This window comes from Astatotilapia calliptera, chromosome 11, assembly GCF_964374335.1.
Source record: "Astatotilapia calliptera chromosome 11, fAstCal68.1, whole genome shotgun sequence".
NCBI classification, from domain to species: domain Eukaryota; kingdom Metazoa; phylum Chordata; class Actinopteri; order Cichliformes; family Cichlidae; genus Astatotilapia; species Astatotilapia calliptera.
In genome coordinates, this window is record NC_137432.1 from 11,293,229 (window position 1) to 11,308,045 (window position 14,817).

The 14,817-nt window shown below is 39.2% G+C and overlaps 1 long non-coding RNA gene across 6 annotated transcripts in view; it reads left to right on the forward strand.

Annotated features, from left to right (window-relative positions):
• LOC145431753 (uncharacterized) overlaps nucleotides 1-14,817 on the forward strand; it is a 110,284-nt gene that overhangs the window by 39,304 nt on the left and 56,163 nt on the right. For all 6 annotated transcript variants that reach the window (XR_013912040.1, XR_013912044.1, XR_013912043.1 and 3 more), the window contains exon 3: nucleotides 9,527-9,663. This is a non-coding gene — a long non-coding RNA (uncharacterized LOC145431753). The remainder of the gene's footprint in view (nucleotides 1-9,526; nucleotides 9,664-14,817) is intronic.

Genomic DNA, 14,817 nt, shown 5'->3' on the forward strand with positions numbered 1-14,817 from the left:
CTTTTGCCAAAACTCCTGTATTAAAATCATGAGGCGAAAAATCCCCCAGATGAAAGCGCAAAAAGAGCCAGTGTAATATGACAGCTAAATTTGATGGCACCGGGCAGACTAAGATGACTGCTCTGAAAATCTAATGAAAGGTTTCTTTGAGAGGCCATGTTAGCAGGTGAATGGAAGTGAAATATGTAGGCTTCCTCCTCCTCCTGCTCCCCTCTCCCCACCTGTACTCTTTCTCCAGGCTGAAAGGAAAGCCTGTCTAGGCTTCGACTCTGTGTAACCACAGCTCACTAACAACTTCTAGTGATTCATTTCTGTGTGATTTATCTATACAGTTGTCCGTGTCCCAATGAAGGAAGGAGTTATTCCAATATAGCTACTTTTAAAGCCTTTTTTAAATTACACTTTTCCTTTCTCTTGCATAAAGAGGCATTGTACATGGGACAGACCAAAAAGAAAATTAAATAGATTAAGTCTTTATTCTGATTGTTTTTAAGAGCGAGTTATTAATTCGACATAAGAAAAGGTAATAAATTAAATGACTGTTTACATTTTCCTCTCCTCATTTTTAACATTTTGTGTCTAAGTGAGTAATGCTGTTCATTATTCAAACTGAAGCTTAGGAAACAAAACGAGATCTGACACACCCTTGTATCAAGCCCCTGGGCTAGTGAGAGACAATATGTTGTTCTAATATGCTAATTTCACATTATGGATTCAGTGAAAATGAGCATGTGAGATGATCACACCATTAAAAGTTAGCATTAGCAATGTACTATGCTAATCACACCAGATGGGACCATTCTGTTTGTGTAAATTAACTTCCTCCACTTCTTTGTCGTCAGACCTGGGAAGATAATCCTTGACAGGCCTTACTTGACTGAAATATATTGGCTGAAATAAATTCATTTAAATGAGCTTTCAGGAAACAGTCCGAGCTCAGATACCCTCAGACTACGAATGTGCTGCGCGCCTCATTCCAGGAGCTGCTGTAAATTACTTTTTCATTTTCAAGGTTTAAAATAAGCTGTGAAAATATACCAGACTTGGTGGTAACTAAAAGAAAATGTAACTGGTATGTTTTAGAAATACATATGTATCTTGGCAACAGTGTCTCGCTTGAGCCTGTAAGCCTGAAGTACTCAGCTGATGGGGTCTTTTCAGGAGTTTGTGTCTGGTTTTATTTGAGTTATGGGTAAGCCCTTTCTTTCCTCTTGTGCCGCTTGCCAACAGTCTAGCTGGGTAGACTGATTTGCTCATACACATCTTTGGTACAGTCTGTTTCTGCAGTCTGCATATAATCATTAGCACTTTAGGATTTTAGAGTTATTCTTCTATCGTGATTTGCTCTAGGTGGTGGCTTGGGGGAAGGTGTGATAAGTACTAATGTGAGGAAAACATCTACCTCTAGTAGAGAAACTTGCCCCATTAAAATGCGTTGTTTTTATGCCAAGAATACTGTCATTATCATAACAAACTACACAAATGGACTCTGATAAAATTCAGTAACCCTCCTTAGCCAAAATCAGTATTAGTTTTCCACCACTGTCCCCGGGCATGTTCTGGCTCTCTGGCTCCATAATCCAGGGCATATTCTAAGATCCCTAACCCAGCAGTAAGCTTTGTTATTGGGCTTTCGTCCAGCTCTGCTCTTGGGAGGTCCAAGAGCTCCTCTAAAACCCCTCTGGTATTTTTTTTTTTTTTGTTATGTGAAGGATTTTTATTTTCAATCACACTGTCCCAATCCCCGGGACAATTAGAGGTCGTCACAGAGCAGTTTACAGAAAGTGCAGAGCAACTGAATGTTGTTTTGGAAAGTTGTTATGGTCCCTTGTGTAACTGAATAGTCTTGGAACAGCAACATTAAAAAGAAAGAAAGAAAAAAAACTTCACAATACAGTAGCAGAAATAGGTTGCTTATCTTTTAATATTTTATACTTACCAGAGACCTTGTTTATTTAAATCCCCGAAAAGTTGAGGGTGTCCAAGAAAATTAAATGTTTTACACAGACATTCGGTAAGCATTTCTTCCAAGACCTTATTCAAATCCCAACATGAGATAATTATATGTTTTCATCTTCCAGGTACTTGAACTCATTATCTCAATTCAGTCTACTTATATCATCAGATCTAATAATTTCACACAAGGAGCTTATACAGTATCATGTAGTGCTAATAGACCTTTACATCTTGCCAGATTTATGTTTGTAAAATCAATGTTTAAAGAGACAATTTGGCATTTTTGTTATGTTCCATTTCTTTCACTAAAAGATAGCCATAGTTACCCTTTATTAGAACTCTGTCACACAATGCACACAACTTTTACTTTGAAGGCTAACAATCTCCATTGCTTTTTACTTTGCACTTTTTACAGTAGTACAACACTAGATGTTGGCATGTGCTAGCAGATAAGTCGGTGTATTCCATGCAAACTACAGGCGACTGCAGCAGTCTGCTAGCAACCAAAGCTATCACAAAGAAGTATCCCCAGCAAGTATCCCGAGCTCTTATTGTACTTAGCTAGTAACCAGCCATTGAGGAATTTGCCTTTTTCCCGTGATAGCCAGGTGGTTGCTGAGTGGTCTCTGGGCTGGGGTGACTTGGGCCTTATTCAGCAGTCTCTAGCTACCTTGTATGATAGCAGTATTGTTCATGCCAATGTTTACATGTAGGACAAAGCTCTCCAGTGGTGATAGATGGAAGCACATGAGAAAAAAAGAGGTTATATACAGCAATGTCTCAAGTAGAAGTAGTGGTAGATCATTGGATTCTTCAGCTTTGTTTCCTTTTTCAAAAAGGTGATTACTTCATTTATTATTTTATATTACGTTCAGTAACATAAAATCAAGTGTATATATTGAAGCGAAAATAGATCTTTCCATAAACCAATACTTACTATACTGACATGACAAAACCACAATGTAGAAGCAGAAATAATGTATTAGTGCACTGAAAACACAAGGAAACTACTGTTCACTTATTGTGTGCAAGAGCTTGCTCTAAATTGCTGCTTAAAATATTTGTCCAACATTAGAGCTAATGATAGCATAAGGAAAAAACAAGCAATGCAACATTACCAAATTATAATCACCCGGTATTTATGAGCCACTATTTAACAGTTGTGGCAGTGGAGCAGTTCATTTTGTGCCTTTAAATAACTACGTCGAACTCATTAACCTTTCACATGTACACATTACTTCTGCAACCAACCCTGTTCTCTCTCTTTCTCTCTCTCTCTCTCTTGGCCATTATCTTGTCAGCATGAAGTCATTGTCTGAACCAATCCCAATGATGTAATTTCCTTCATAAACAAGTCCAATTTCCTCTTGAGGTTCCATGTGAGCTGAGTTTATCCAGAGTGCCCCAAAGGGACTTCAGTTTGCTTCAGTCTTTCTACTTCACCCAGTATACTGCAGGACTTTCCATTACAGCTTGCTTATTTCTATAGGTGGATGAGCCTTGTGTGCAGCAAAACCACATAAGACGTGTTTGATGAGACAGACCCTGTCATAAAATCATTCATATATTAAGATGTTCTATACTCTTCTATAAGTATCCATCCATCCGTCCATTTTTTTTGCTCCTCCAGTTTAGGGTCACGGGTGGACTGGAGCCATCCCAGTCACCAAAGGGCTTCAATAACTAGTCCATAAGTAATATACCAAACAGTTGATTCTTTTCATCTGGATGCAGTGTTTTCCATTCATCAAGTGACTTCCTCTAAAAACACTGCATCCAGATGAACAGAATCAACTTTGTGGAATTTCCTTACCTGGATGATTGAGGATGCATCAAAACTTAAGTAATATAGTTTTCTATAAGTACCCTGGCTTAAAGTGTAGATTATCTGAGTGAAAGCATATAATCTTTTGATAGGTTTTTGTTGGAGCAGTGGTTCTTTTTTTCTTTTTACAGCAATGCAGATTAACAATCCAGTCACAACCTGGACTGATGTCAATGCTCAGGCATCACAATATGTGGAAACGCTGCGCTGTTCAAGCAGAAGTTGTAGTTTCTTTAAATCAGCAAGGTGAAACGAACGACCACAGCATGAAGTGTTTTTGGGATTTTTTTATGGAGTACATCACAGCTGTGGCCTGCCTGCAACAACATGGCCTTGGTTATTGTATTCAGCAAACGTAATCACAATCTAGATGAGCTTTAAAGCTGCTCGTTGCTGTCAGGGGAAAAAGAGCACCATTTTCCTTGCCAAATACCCTCCTTGGTCTGTTTCTCATGGAAGAGTGATATGGGTTAGGAGTTTAGAACTGTAACACACCCATGTGTTTTAACAGTTCTCCACCACATGTGTTATCAGCTGAATGTGGGAAAGCCCCGCTGAGAGAATGACATCATCCCCTAAAACTAGTGATATTTTTAACACACAAGGGTGTAACTGGGAGGAAAGAAGGCCATGGCAGAGACTGCTGAAAACAACTGAAACTAATGTAAACAGATAAAGAGGCAGATGCCAATTAAGGGTCGGAGGAGAGCTTTAGATTTTGCACAATTTGGAAAAGGTGCAAAAGTGCACAGCGTACAGTTTATGGAACTTCCAGAAAGAACTTTGAATCTCAAAGCTTTAAAAGGTTATCAAAGCATCCTTTATAATAAGTAAAACACAATGTGGGCTATAAAATGAAGCATTTGCAATATTTTTTTCACCTTTTAAAGCTCCAACATAGTCGGGAGTTTGATCTTAAAATGTTTTAACTCTGCATGTGCTGTCAGTTTAGCCATAATTAGCATGAAACCCAGTGACATAATTTATAGTTTTGCAGTAAGAGAGAAGGGTGGAACTGGAAAATCGCAGGGAATCTTTGGAAATGAGTGAATGCTAAGAAAGACTGAAAACAATGGAAACAATGATGATGCCTGCAGTTTTTTTTTCTGGGAACAGGGTTGTGATATGCTATAATTCACTGGCATTACCATAGAAACATGAGCATGTTAAAGTAATTGGTTTCGACAATAAATACAAAGTGTGAGCACACAATGTCTCATCAATTCTGAATAGGGCAAAAGACGCTGAACTGCCTTCTCAGCAGTTGAGCCTGCATTTCAGACTTCTCCAAAGGTTGTGGGCTCTGTTTAGCAGAACTTTGGCAAAGACACAAACTCATCCTAATAATTGTGAAGGTTTCTTCCAACATATTAACTGTCAGCTGAAAGTGTTCTTGCAGCATTAAAAGCATAGACACTTAAATCTGATACTTCTCTTACTTTAACAGGCATGTTTTGGCTTAGTGTGTAAAATCTTGCATTAACGTTCTAAAATTCTGTTAAACATTCTTTAGGTTAGACACCACATGATGATGTAACATTGTAAGTGTTTTTTTTTCTTCTGATCTACTGATACTGATACTATCTGGCGTAGTCGACTGATTAAGGGGTGAAGTCAGCTAAAGTCATCTGGCCACTGCTTCTTTAAAGAAAAGTGGTGAGCTGCTCATGCTATTAAACTAAAAAAAGGGGGGGGGGGGGCTTTGGGGAAGCTTACATCACCATTGTCATTACCACCATGACCACTGCACTGACCAGCAATATCATCTGCCTCACCGCTGTCATCATTATCAGCTCCCAAAGCTCAGTGCAGTAGCATAATAAACTCTGAGATTTAAAGCCCTGCTGGAAAGATGACATCATCTTTAACCTCCCAATAATTCTTCAGCGAAGAACTGACAGAACTGAAGAGCTAGCTGTGTAAATGATGTGGTGTGTTGGCATCTTTGCAGGAATTGTCAGCTGCTTTGCTGTCTACATCTCAAAGAAAAGGCCCTGTGGGAAAGTTGACATCATTCACATGCTGCAGAACAATAACTGGCATCTCTAATCCTCTGACATAAAATTGACATATGTCTAGAATTGGAGGGGGAAAAAATATGTGAGCAGTGGAAATCGTTGGCCCTTCTGCCGGAATCATCAGCTGTTTGGCGTTCTGGAAATGAGCGCGGGGTTTTTTATTTTAGCAGACTTGTCAGAGACACAGCCCGTGAACTGCAACTGCGAGGGTTCAGCGGTTCTTCATGAAATGCTGTCACACATCTCTGTGCAGTGTTCCAAGGGTATCTACTCTGTAATGTCCAAGATCGCTTAATAACCCTCAAGAATATGTCTTCAGTCTAACCCCAGGCTAAATGACATAATTCCTAGACAGTGAAAGCTCAGCTGTAAACTTCAAACTGGTATGAAAGGAAATAAATATGAGGTCAAAAGCATCTGAAAATTTACAACCATAGCGGCCAGCCCAAGGTTAGAAACTTGAAAACTTGTCAGCAGGCGTTCATCAAAGATGCAGTAAGGGCTTGAGGGACATACAAGCTCTCTATTGCAAAGTTTTGTGTTTTCACAGAAAACTGACAGAAAGGCAATGTAGTAATCTTGCTGAAAGGTATAGTTATATGCAACATTTCAATTCAGTTGAGTAAAATTCAATTTCATTTATATAATGCCAATCACAACAACTGCCAAAGTGAATACTGTTTATCTTGTTTATGTTTACTGATCAAATATGACATAGAAATGTAGATAAAATGTGTTTTAGATAAAAAGTTTTCATATAAAGCTGTTAAAATGCATAAATACAAAGTAAAGAACCATTTTTTTTACACTGTAATCTAATAGCTAATTAATCTAATTTGCTCTTTTCTACCCTTTTCTTCATGGGGGTGGGGGGTCCACTGGATGCTGCCTTTGGGAAAAAGCACTCAGTTTACTAAACTGGCTGAGAAAGCATGCCCACTCTACACCAAGATTTTATATATATTTATATAATGGCGGTCTAACCTGGTACCTTTACTGTTAGTGTTTGGAATAATTTAAAAGCAACAATAGTAATTACAAGGAACTGCTGATGAAGTCAAAGTTCATTTATTTGGTATTTATTCTGTATATGAGCAGTTATGATGTTAAAGGTTAGCACCTAGAGCTGGGCGATATGAGATTTTTTCATATCACGATATGTTTTTTTCATTTCAGGTGATAACGATATCTATCACGATATAAGCCAAATAACTATATTTGTAAGATTTAAATGTGCCGTTGCTCACAAGTAAAATGTGAAATAATCAGCAGCTTGTTTTTATTTAAATATTTATTTCCCATAATAAGTTCAACAGGGTAGATGTACTTAAGGAACATGAGACTTTTTCAGATAAATAAAGGCAAATATTGCAAACTACACAAAAGGCAGACGCTAAAGCGTTTAAGTTTCAAAATAGAACAAACGAAACAGACTAAATTGTCAATTCCACTTAGAAACAAAATATTAATTCAAAAAATAAATCTTAGTTTGTTTTACAGAAGAACAGACAAAACTGACTAACTTTTGTCAATATCAAATAAACTGAGAACTAAAAGGAAATTCTCAATCTCTCCTTGTTGTATAGCTTAGCTTTTCAAACAGTTTTAACAGTTACTTTAGTCTGACAAAAGCCGAATGACGAATTAGCGCTTCCAGTCAGAGACTGAGGCTACGTCCACACGTACACGGGTATTTTTGAAAACGGAGATTTTCCGCTTTCGTTTTAAAAAATAATCCCGTCCACACATAAAGGCAGAAATGAAGGAAAACGCTGCTATGAACATGCCAAAGCAGCAGGTGGCGCTAGATTCCTAACCGCGCAGAAATGTTGGCCAATCAGAAGTCTAGAAGCCTCGGTGGGAAAAAGTAAACAAAGCTGGGGCATAGAAGCAGAACAGAGTCGTATGTGTGGACGGACAGTAACTGTGTGTATATGTAAGCATTTAAACACTGCAGAGTAGAATTAACAGTATTATAGAAATTCATTTCACCGAAACAATAACGTGGCGCACAGTGTGACGCATGCACCAGTTTATTGTATTTCCAGACTTGCTTTCGGCACAATTTACAGTGCACGCTACTCTGTTTTTTGTCAGACTTGAAATAGCCGAAATACCTTCACACTACGGAACTTCTATGGCTCTTCCGTTCGACAATCTCTCCGGCGTTGGAACCATCATCTGTTTTCTCTTCGGTTGATTTTTCTAGTCGGCACACTCATTTCCTCCATTACGTGCTGGCTGCTTCCCAAACAAACACACGTGCGGCTTGGCACTTGTGCTGTACGTAACAAGTCATGCGACGTGACGCTGCGGCTGTGATTGGTTCGGCTCTGCGCTACTTAATTTGGATTGGCTGACCTTTTTTTTTTTTTTTTTTTTTTAAGTGGACAAGAGCGGCGAGGTCTATCGCGATAGCTTAATTTCTCTATCGAGTAAAAGTTATATCGCGATACATATCGTTATCGTTCTATCGCCCAGCTCTATTAGCACCCCATAGCATACAAAATCAAATCAAGACAAAATGTGGCATTTACATCCTCTGACTTGCTATAGTACGTCCCTCTGTCCTATTTAGGGATTCATGGGGTTCTACATGAATATTTGAATTCATTTGCATGAACAAACAAGCTGTGTTGCTCATGATGCAGTGTTGTTTAGCTGGCTTGTCTGGGGTTCTCACCTGCTCAGGAAGAAGGATGAGTAACACCTTTAATTGTTGAGGTCACTGAATATTGCAAAGTCCATAAAAGGGTCTAACAAAGCTGAATCACTTAATGAATCAGTAACTGGAGAACCAGAGTGGAGAACCAGTGCCGTTAGAGTTTCGCGGGCACATACAAGAAGGATACATCACATGCTGAGCCTTTCTAACTCCTCAAAGAAGTGATGGCATCACTGAATGAATAATGAAAAGCTGACGTCTCAAGTGTCCTGTATACTTTGCATTCTCTTCAGATCTTTCCTCAGGCACAATGTAACTTAGTGTCTGACTCAAGTGAGTCACGCTAACATCTGTAGAGAAAATATGGTGTGCTGTTTTTAAGTCAGTAAGTGAGTGACTCTGCCTGATGAGTCATTGGGTTTATACTGGACAAACTCAGTGGCTCATTCGCAAATATTTAATCAGAATCCGTAGCATCATTTTACAATAGGAACAACTCTATAATTAGTCAGTGAGTTGCTTTATAATAAGGAAAAAAGTACAGGAATTCAGGTTGCATGCAAAAGCTCAGGCTTTTACACCAGGATATCAAAGTACACATGACTAAGCTGCTGATAGTGCTACTTTTAACAGGCATGGAGTAAACACGCTGGCTGCTTATGCCCATGTTCAGGATGCCACAGTGTTTGAATTGGATGTCAGTACGATTTCAGCATGTGACCGAATGATGAGCGTGAGTCCTCCGTGTGACTGGAAGGATCTTCAAGTCGTAACCTAATTATTGTTGAAATCCCCTACAACACATGTACGCAGACAGACACACAGTTGGACATGTCTTCTTTCCTATGGAGTATTAACTCTTCCTTGTTTATCCAGTTGCTATGAAAACACAATCAGCCACAAGTCAACACTGAAATACTCCAAACAAGCTTGATTATTTCTCTAATTAAGCTTTAATAAGCCCTTATTAAACGGCCACAGGCCTCGTTAGGCGGTTCATTAAGCCATTTCATCCTTTTATTCCTTCATTAAGTCCCTTTTTCTTCTTTCTTTTCTTCTCAGGGAGTGTGGGAGTGGTGAGGTCTGGGAGATCACGACCTTAATTCTCTCCAAGACAGACGGTTTAATTAACACTGGAAGAATCCTCACTGACTCCAGACCTCTACAGTGAGAATGTACAGGGGAATTGGCTTGCCAAGGTAAGTCACTATGCTAATGTGCTTTTTACTGGCAATATACACTAATAACCTCTTAGGTTAGAACAACTCTGTCTCCTGTATTTGTGATGTAATTAGATGATAATATTGTGTGCATTAAAACATGCAAAAAATATCAATTCACATCTAATTTGGCAGTGTTTTGGAGAGATGATTATCATGAGCATGAGTGAATTAAATATGAAATACATTTTTTTTGAAACCTCAATCTTAGAAATGGAGGGGTAAGCAATTTTTAAAGTGGTGCAAGCTACAGAACAGCAAGATGTAAATATTCAACCAACTGACAGCATGCTAAAAGTGGATAATTTTTTTGGTTCCCCTTCACCGGGTAGCACGTTATGTGCAGTCAACACTGACATTTTGGTTGCAACAGCTGTCGCAAAGTGCAAAATGTTAAGATCCCACCACTTGTGTGTGGGTTGTTTACAGTTAGAAGCAGGAAATCTATTCGTGTTATCAAGACAAGTTCGACTGCGAAAGCAACTAGAACGGAACATTTGCCACAGATAGAGAGAAGTCTGAAGTGGCTAACCATCAAAACTTCCTAAATGTTGATCACCTTTTTAAATTTTCTCACATTGGTTTGCACTTTGACATTATGCACCAATACTGAGTTAACAGTATCCTGTTTGAACAGTGTATCAGTTTCAGGATGGCATCTAGTTAAAAATATCTTTTTACAAGGATTTGATGCTCACAGTGATGCTTGTGATAGTTGTTTTTTGTACTGACTAAAGGTAATAAACTGATACCAGCTGGACACCCAAACATTATGCTCAAAACGAGTTTTCGGCATTACAGTTTTGGAACTAAAAAGAGTCCCTTTTGAAAAGTGAAATACTAAATATTCACCCTGAAGCTCAAAAGTTGCAGATAAGGGTTAATAGCACCTGTTTTTAATGTCTGCTGTGTTGGGGGATTCCCCTCTCTGTGTGGAATAGTGAATCTCCCACACACAGAGCTTCTATTTCACATGATAACAAACAGCACCTGACAGTGTGTTTGCCTTTAGCAGTAAAGAAATTTATACCCCTGGGAATCTTAAAGAACAGGTGTTCCTCAGTTCATCCACCATAACGCTGTTTATAATTGCATTAAGAATCAGTACACTCAGAAAAATAAATGGACCTATTGTACTTGCAGGGCAATGTTTTTCCTGCGGTCTCTCCAGGTGAGGCTTGACGTTGAATGACTAAGACTTCTGATCCAGATTTAACTGACATTCAGCCTGGTTCCCATTAAAACAAACATAACAAAACTATGTTGTTAAAATGTTTATGATTGCATAAGACTGTGATTTTCTCCAGCCAGCTAGGACGTTTGAGTGCTAACGTTGTACCTTTGCATATTAGTACATAGCATAGCATTTTTCTACTTAAGCTTTGACAAGTCGGTCAGTATATCTCACATCTGCACCTATGCTCAGCTAACATGCATGCCTCCAGATGGTGAGAGGAAAGGAGAGCACCCAGTTAGAAAAGCACCAGGCACGGGAAGAACAAAGGCCCCAAGAAGGCTGACACCCAGAGCTCACTTGCAGAAAAGAGAAAAAAAAACAAACCAAAACCCCCCCAGAATTATGCAACTACATGTTTACTGTTTGGAAACAGCTTTTTGGTCCTTGAACGGATACCTTTAGTCAGTGTCAGAAATTAGTAACTCTAACAGTAAGTACCAAACAAGTAGGGCATGGAAGCAGTACATCTAATGTAGACGTGTGTGTATTTTTGTGGGGATAGAGAAAGAGAGTGGTAGAAAATTAAATATTGTGGGAAAAGTTAATGTCTGTATGTGTACGCACACAAAAATGCATTTTTTAAAATCCTGCTGAGGTAACAGATGTTCACTGTAGCGATAAGCAGCGAGTGTCCAAACTAATCACTGGTTTGTGTGTGTGTGTCTGTGTGAAGGGGAATATGTGTCCCTGTGTCAGTCAGAAAAGCTGTCCTTCACCTGTCTGTGCTGTTTTTGGTACACTGTATGCATGTGTGTGTGTAGGCTGACATGCTCTAGTGCACATAGATAAATATTACACCTTCAGTGATGAAGTGACTGAGCTTCCTGACACTTCTCCAGATGTCCAAACCCCAGGATTCACCGTCTGCCTCCTTCATTTTTTGTCTTTCTTCCTGTCCTGGTTGTTTTGGATTTCTTTGAGTACCAACACAGCATCCCTGTTGTACAATTTATTTTATCACAATGCTTCTGTAGATCACTCGCTTCAGTTACCCTTGCTAACACATATAGCATTAAACACGTACTCAACATACACATGCACATTCGTATTTACTGCGGTGAATATGAATATGCCCCCTCCCCGCATGGAAGTGCTGGTTTTGACGTTATGCAAAGTCACAGCTCCTACATAGGAAGACAAAACGAGAAACACACACACCCCATATGTCAAGTGATAAGTTACAACATTAGTGCCAAAAATTCCATTGAAAAGCAGAAGCTCTGACTGTTTTTACCTTTTTTGTAGAGAGAAATGAAACTTGTGTAACTACAGTATCCACAGTTGAGAGATTATATTGACTTACACATTAAGTATGATGAAAAAACGTAGAAATATCTGCCATTATTGTGTATTTAATCAGAGATGCCTTTGCAGACGGCTTTTTGATGTGCTAAATAATGCTCGGAGCGAGTAATCCTAACTTAAGTGGGTACTTGGTTTTATTCAAGTCCAAATCTGAAAATAGGGGGATAAGCTTTGGACAAATGCTGAATCCACAAGATTACGGTGTGCAGCTTAGCCTGCTGAGCAAGCCAATCACTGGCTGAGTGTCTTAATTGTCTGTAATTGTAGCTGTAGTCTAGTCAGTGAAACAATCAAAGCAAGCTATTACAAGACCTCGGTCACCAGCCCTTAGGGTGGGACCTTAGATCTCCAGATACGTGCATGCACATAGAAATATACAATTGCGTATACATGCACGCATCCATGCACGCACGCACACAGAAACAGACACATACACATACACATACAAGCAGTCACCCACACATTTCCTGTGTGTTTCATGTAAGACAGTCTTTTTCTTCCTTCTCTTCTGTTTGGAGAGGAAGTGCAGGTCTAATGACTTTTCCAATGCGTCACAAGCAGTGCATGTGGGAGGCAAGCAGCCGCACTGCACGTGTGTGCATGTGAGAATCTTTATGCATATATGTATGAGTCTGTGAAGGGCTTGACACATGCGAGATTTGTTATTCATTTGTTAAAGGCTTTATGTGTATTTCGCCTGTCTGTTTCAGAGAAACTTCACAAAAAGTTTGTGAGCGCTTTTGAAATAAAGTTATTCATGTGCTTGTGTTCACAGGAAGTGTGCACACCTAACTGAGTATTTTTGGTCAGCCTCTGAAAAATAAGCATCTCATAGGGATTCCGATTCACTCCTTGCATCGATGTGGCCATGTGCACCACTGAATACTGCATGTGTACACAGTTTGTTTTTGAAAGTGCATCTTGTTTCTCGTAAACAGAGCTACCACTGAGAACATACACAACTGTAAAACCTAGTCTGTCTGCACTACTCATACTCTACATATCAATCCTAATCAATATTTTATTTTATGGGAGAATGTGTAGCAAGCTGAACTTTCAGTAATAATATTTTCTGTTAATGTATAATGTATTTATGATGGTTGCTGCCAATATTTCTCCTCATTTTCAGTGTCCCACTGCATCATTGTGGGGCTCTGGAGGGTTCCACTCATAAATCACCAGCAACTGGTGAAAGTCAGGCTTTTCACCATGAAATGTAACAGTTTTTAAAAAATTGGAGTCTTTTTAAGGAAACAGTTGAAGCAAAGACAAACCGTTACAATGGCTGCAGATTTCATGTGTCCATTGGTATTGGCACTTTTTAGTTTTGTTCCATTGGTGCATTCTTGAATTAGTCAGAAGTTTTTATGGGATGCCCTCTCAACCTCGATTTCCTACTCAGAAAGTCCAATCTCTATCCATGAATGTACTGCAACAGCAAAAAGCATAATGATTGTGATCCCTGAATGGCTCTACTTTGCGAGGAACCAAACAAATCTGACATTTGTGTTTCCAGGTATCTGGACTGCAACATATGTTACAGCTAAGTTAGCTGTAAATGCAGGCAACAAGAATCAGAGGAACTGGTTAAGATGCCGTTGCACAAAAAGGTGACTAAATGACTAAATGAACTGAGCAAAGAAAAGTGGCCATGGAGAAGCTCAGTTAGTAGTAGGAAGCGCTGGAGCTAAAGCAGGGTGCCAGAAACCTGACTGAGTTTACTTTGAAACTGCAGACACATGGATAGAAGTTAACTAGAGAAAGAATACGTTTAGAATAGCACATTATATACAAGTTACTGAACGTGTGACTGATTATATAAGCAGAGTATCTACTAGGTGGTAGACATGTTGGAGGTTGTAATGTAAGGCATGATCCTTAGCTCTGACCTCGAGCATAGATTTCTAGCAACACAACTACATCGCCACAAGCAGGAACCATTCTTCTTGGGTTGCCAGTGTGAAAAACCATTAGCTAATCCCCACAATGCCTTGTTCCCCAAGCTCCAGCTGCAGTGAGCTTGCACAGTTCAGCTGAGGCCACAGAGAAGTGTTTTGCTCAAAACAAGTACCCATTCAAAGACCAGGGTTGGTTCTTAGCAACTTCAGCAAGTGACTATTGAAACATTATTTTAGGTGAAATGAAAAACAGAATCAAAAACAGTGTTTTGATTGGATTCAAGGCCTTTACTGAACCCTTCCACCACATTCATCACTCCTATTCTTTACCTTTGCTCCCTAGTGCCAACTCCATCATTTTCTTCACTATGTCTTATGCTTATGAACACCCACTCACATTTTCCTTCTTTTTTCTCCTCCTTTCATGTTTTTCCTTCAGTTTATTCCTCTTTCTACTTGTCCTTCCATTCTCCTCTGTCCTCCATCGTTTCATGCCCAACACCCAACCTCTTTCAGCAGCTGTTCGTCTCCACTCCATTCCTTTTCCACACTTTTTCCTTTGGATCCTTTACTATCATTACATTCTTTCTGTTGTTTGACATATTAAACTTCTTTGTGCTTTACTGGCTTTAAGTCTGGCTCCAATGCCACATATGTGGTGATCGAAGGATGAAAAAGGTTATAAGTATAGTG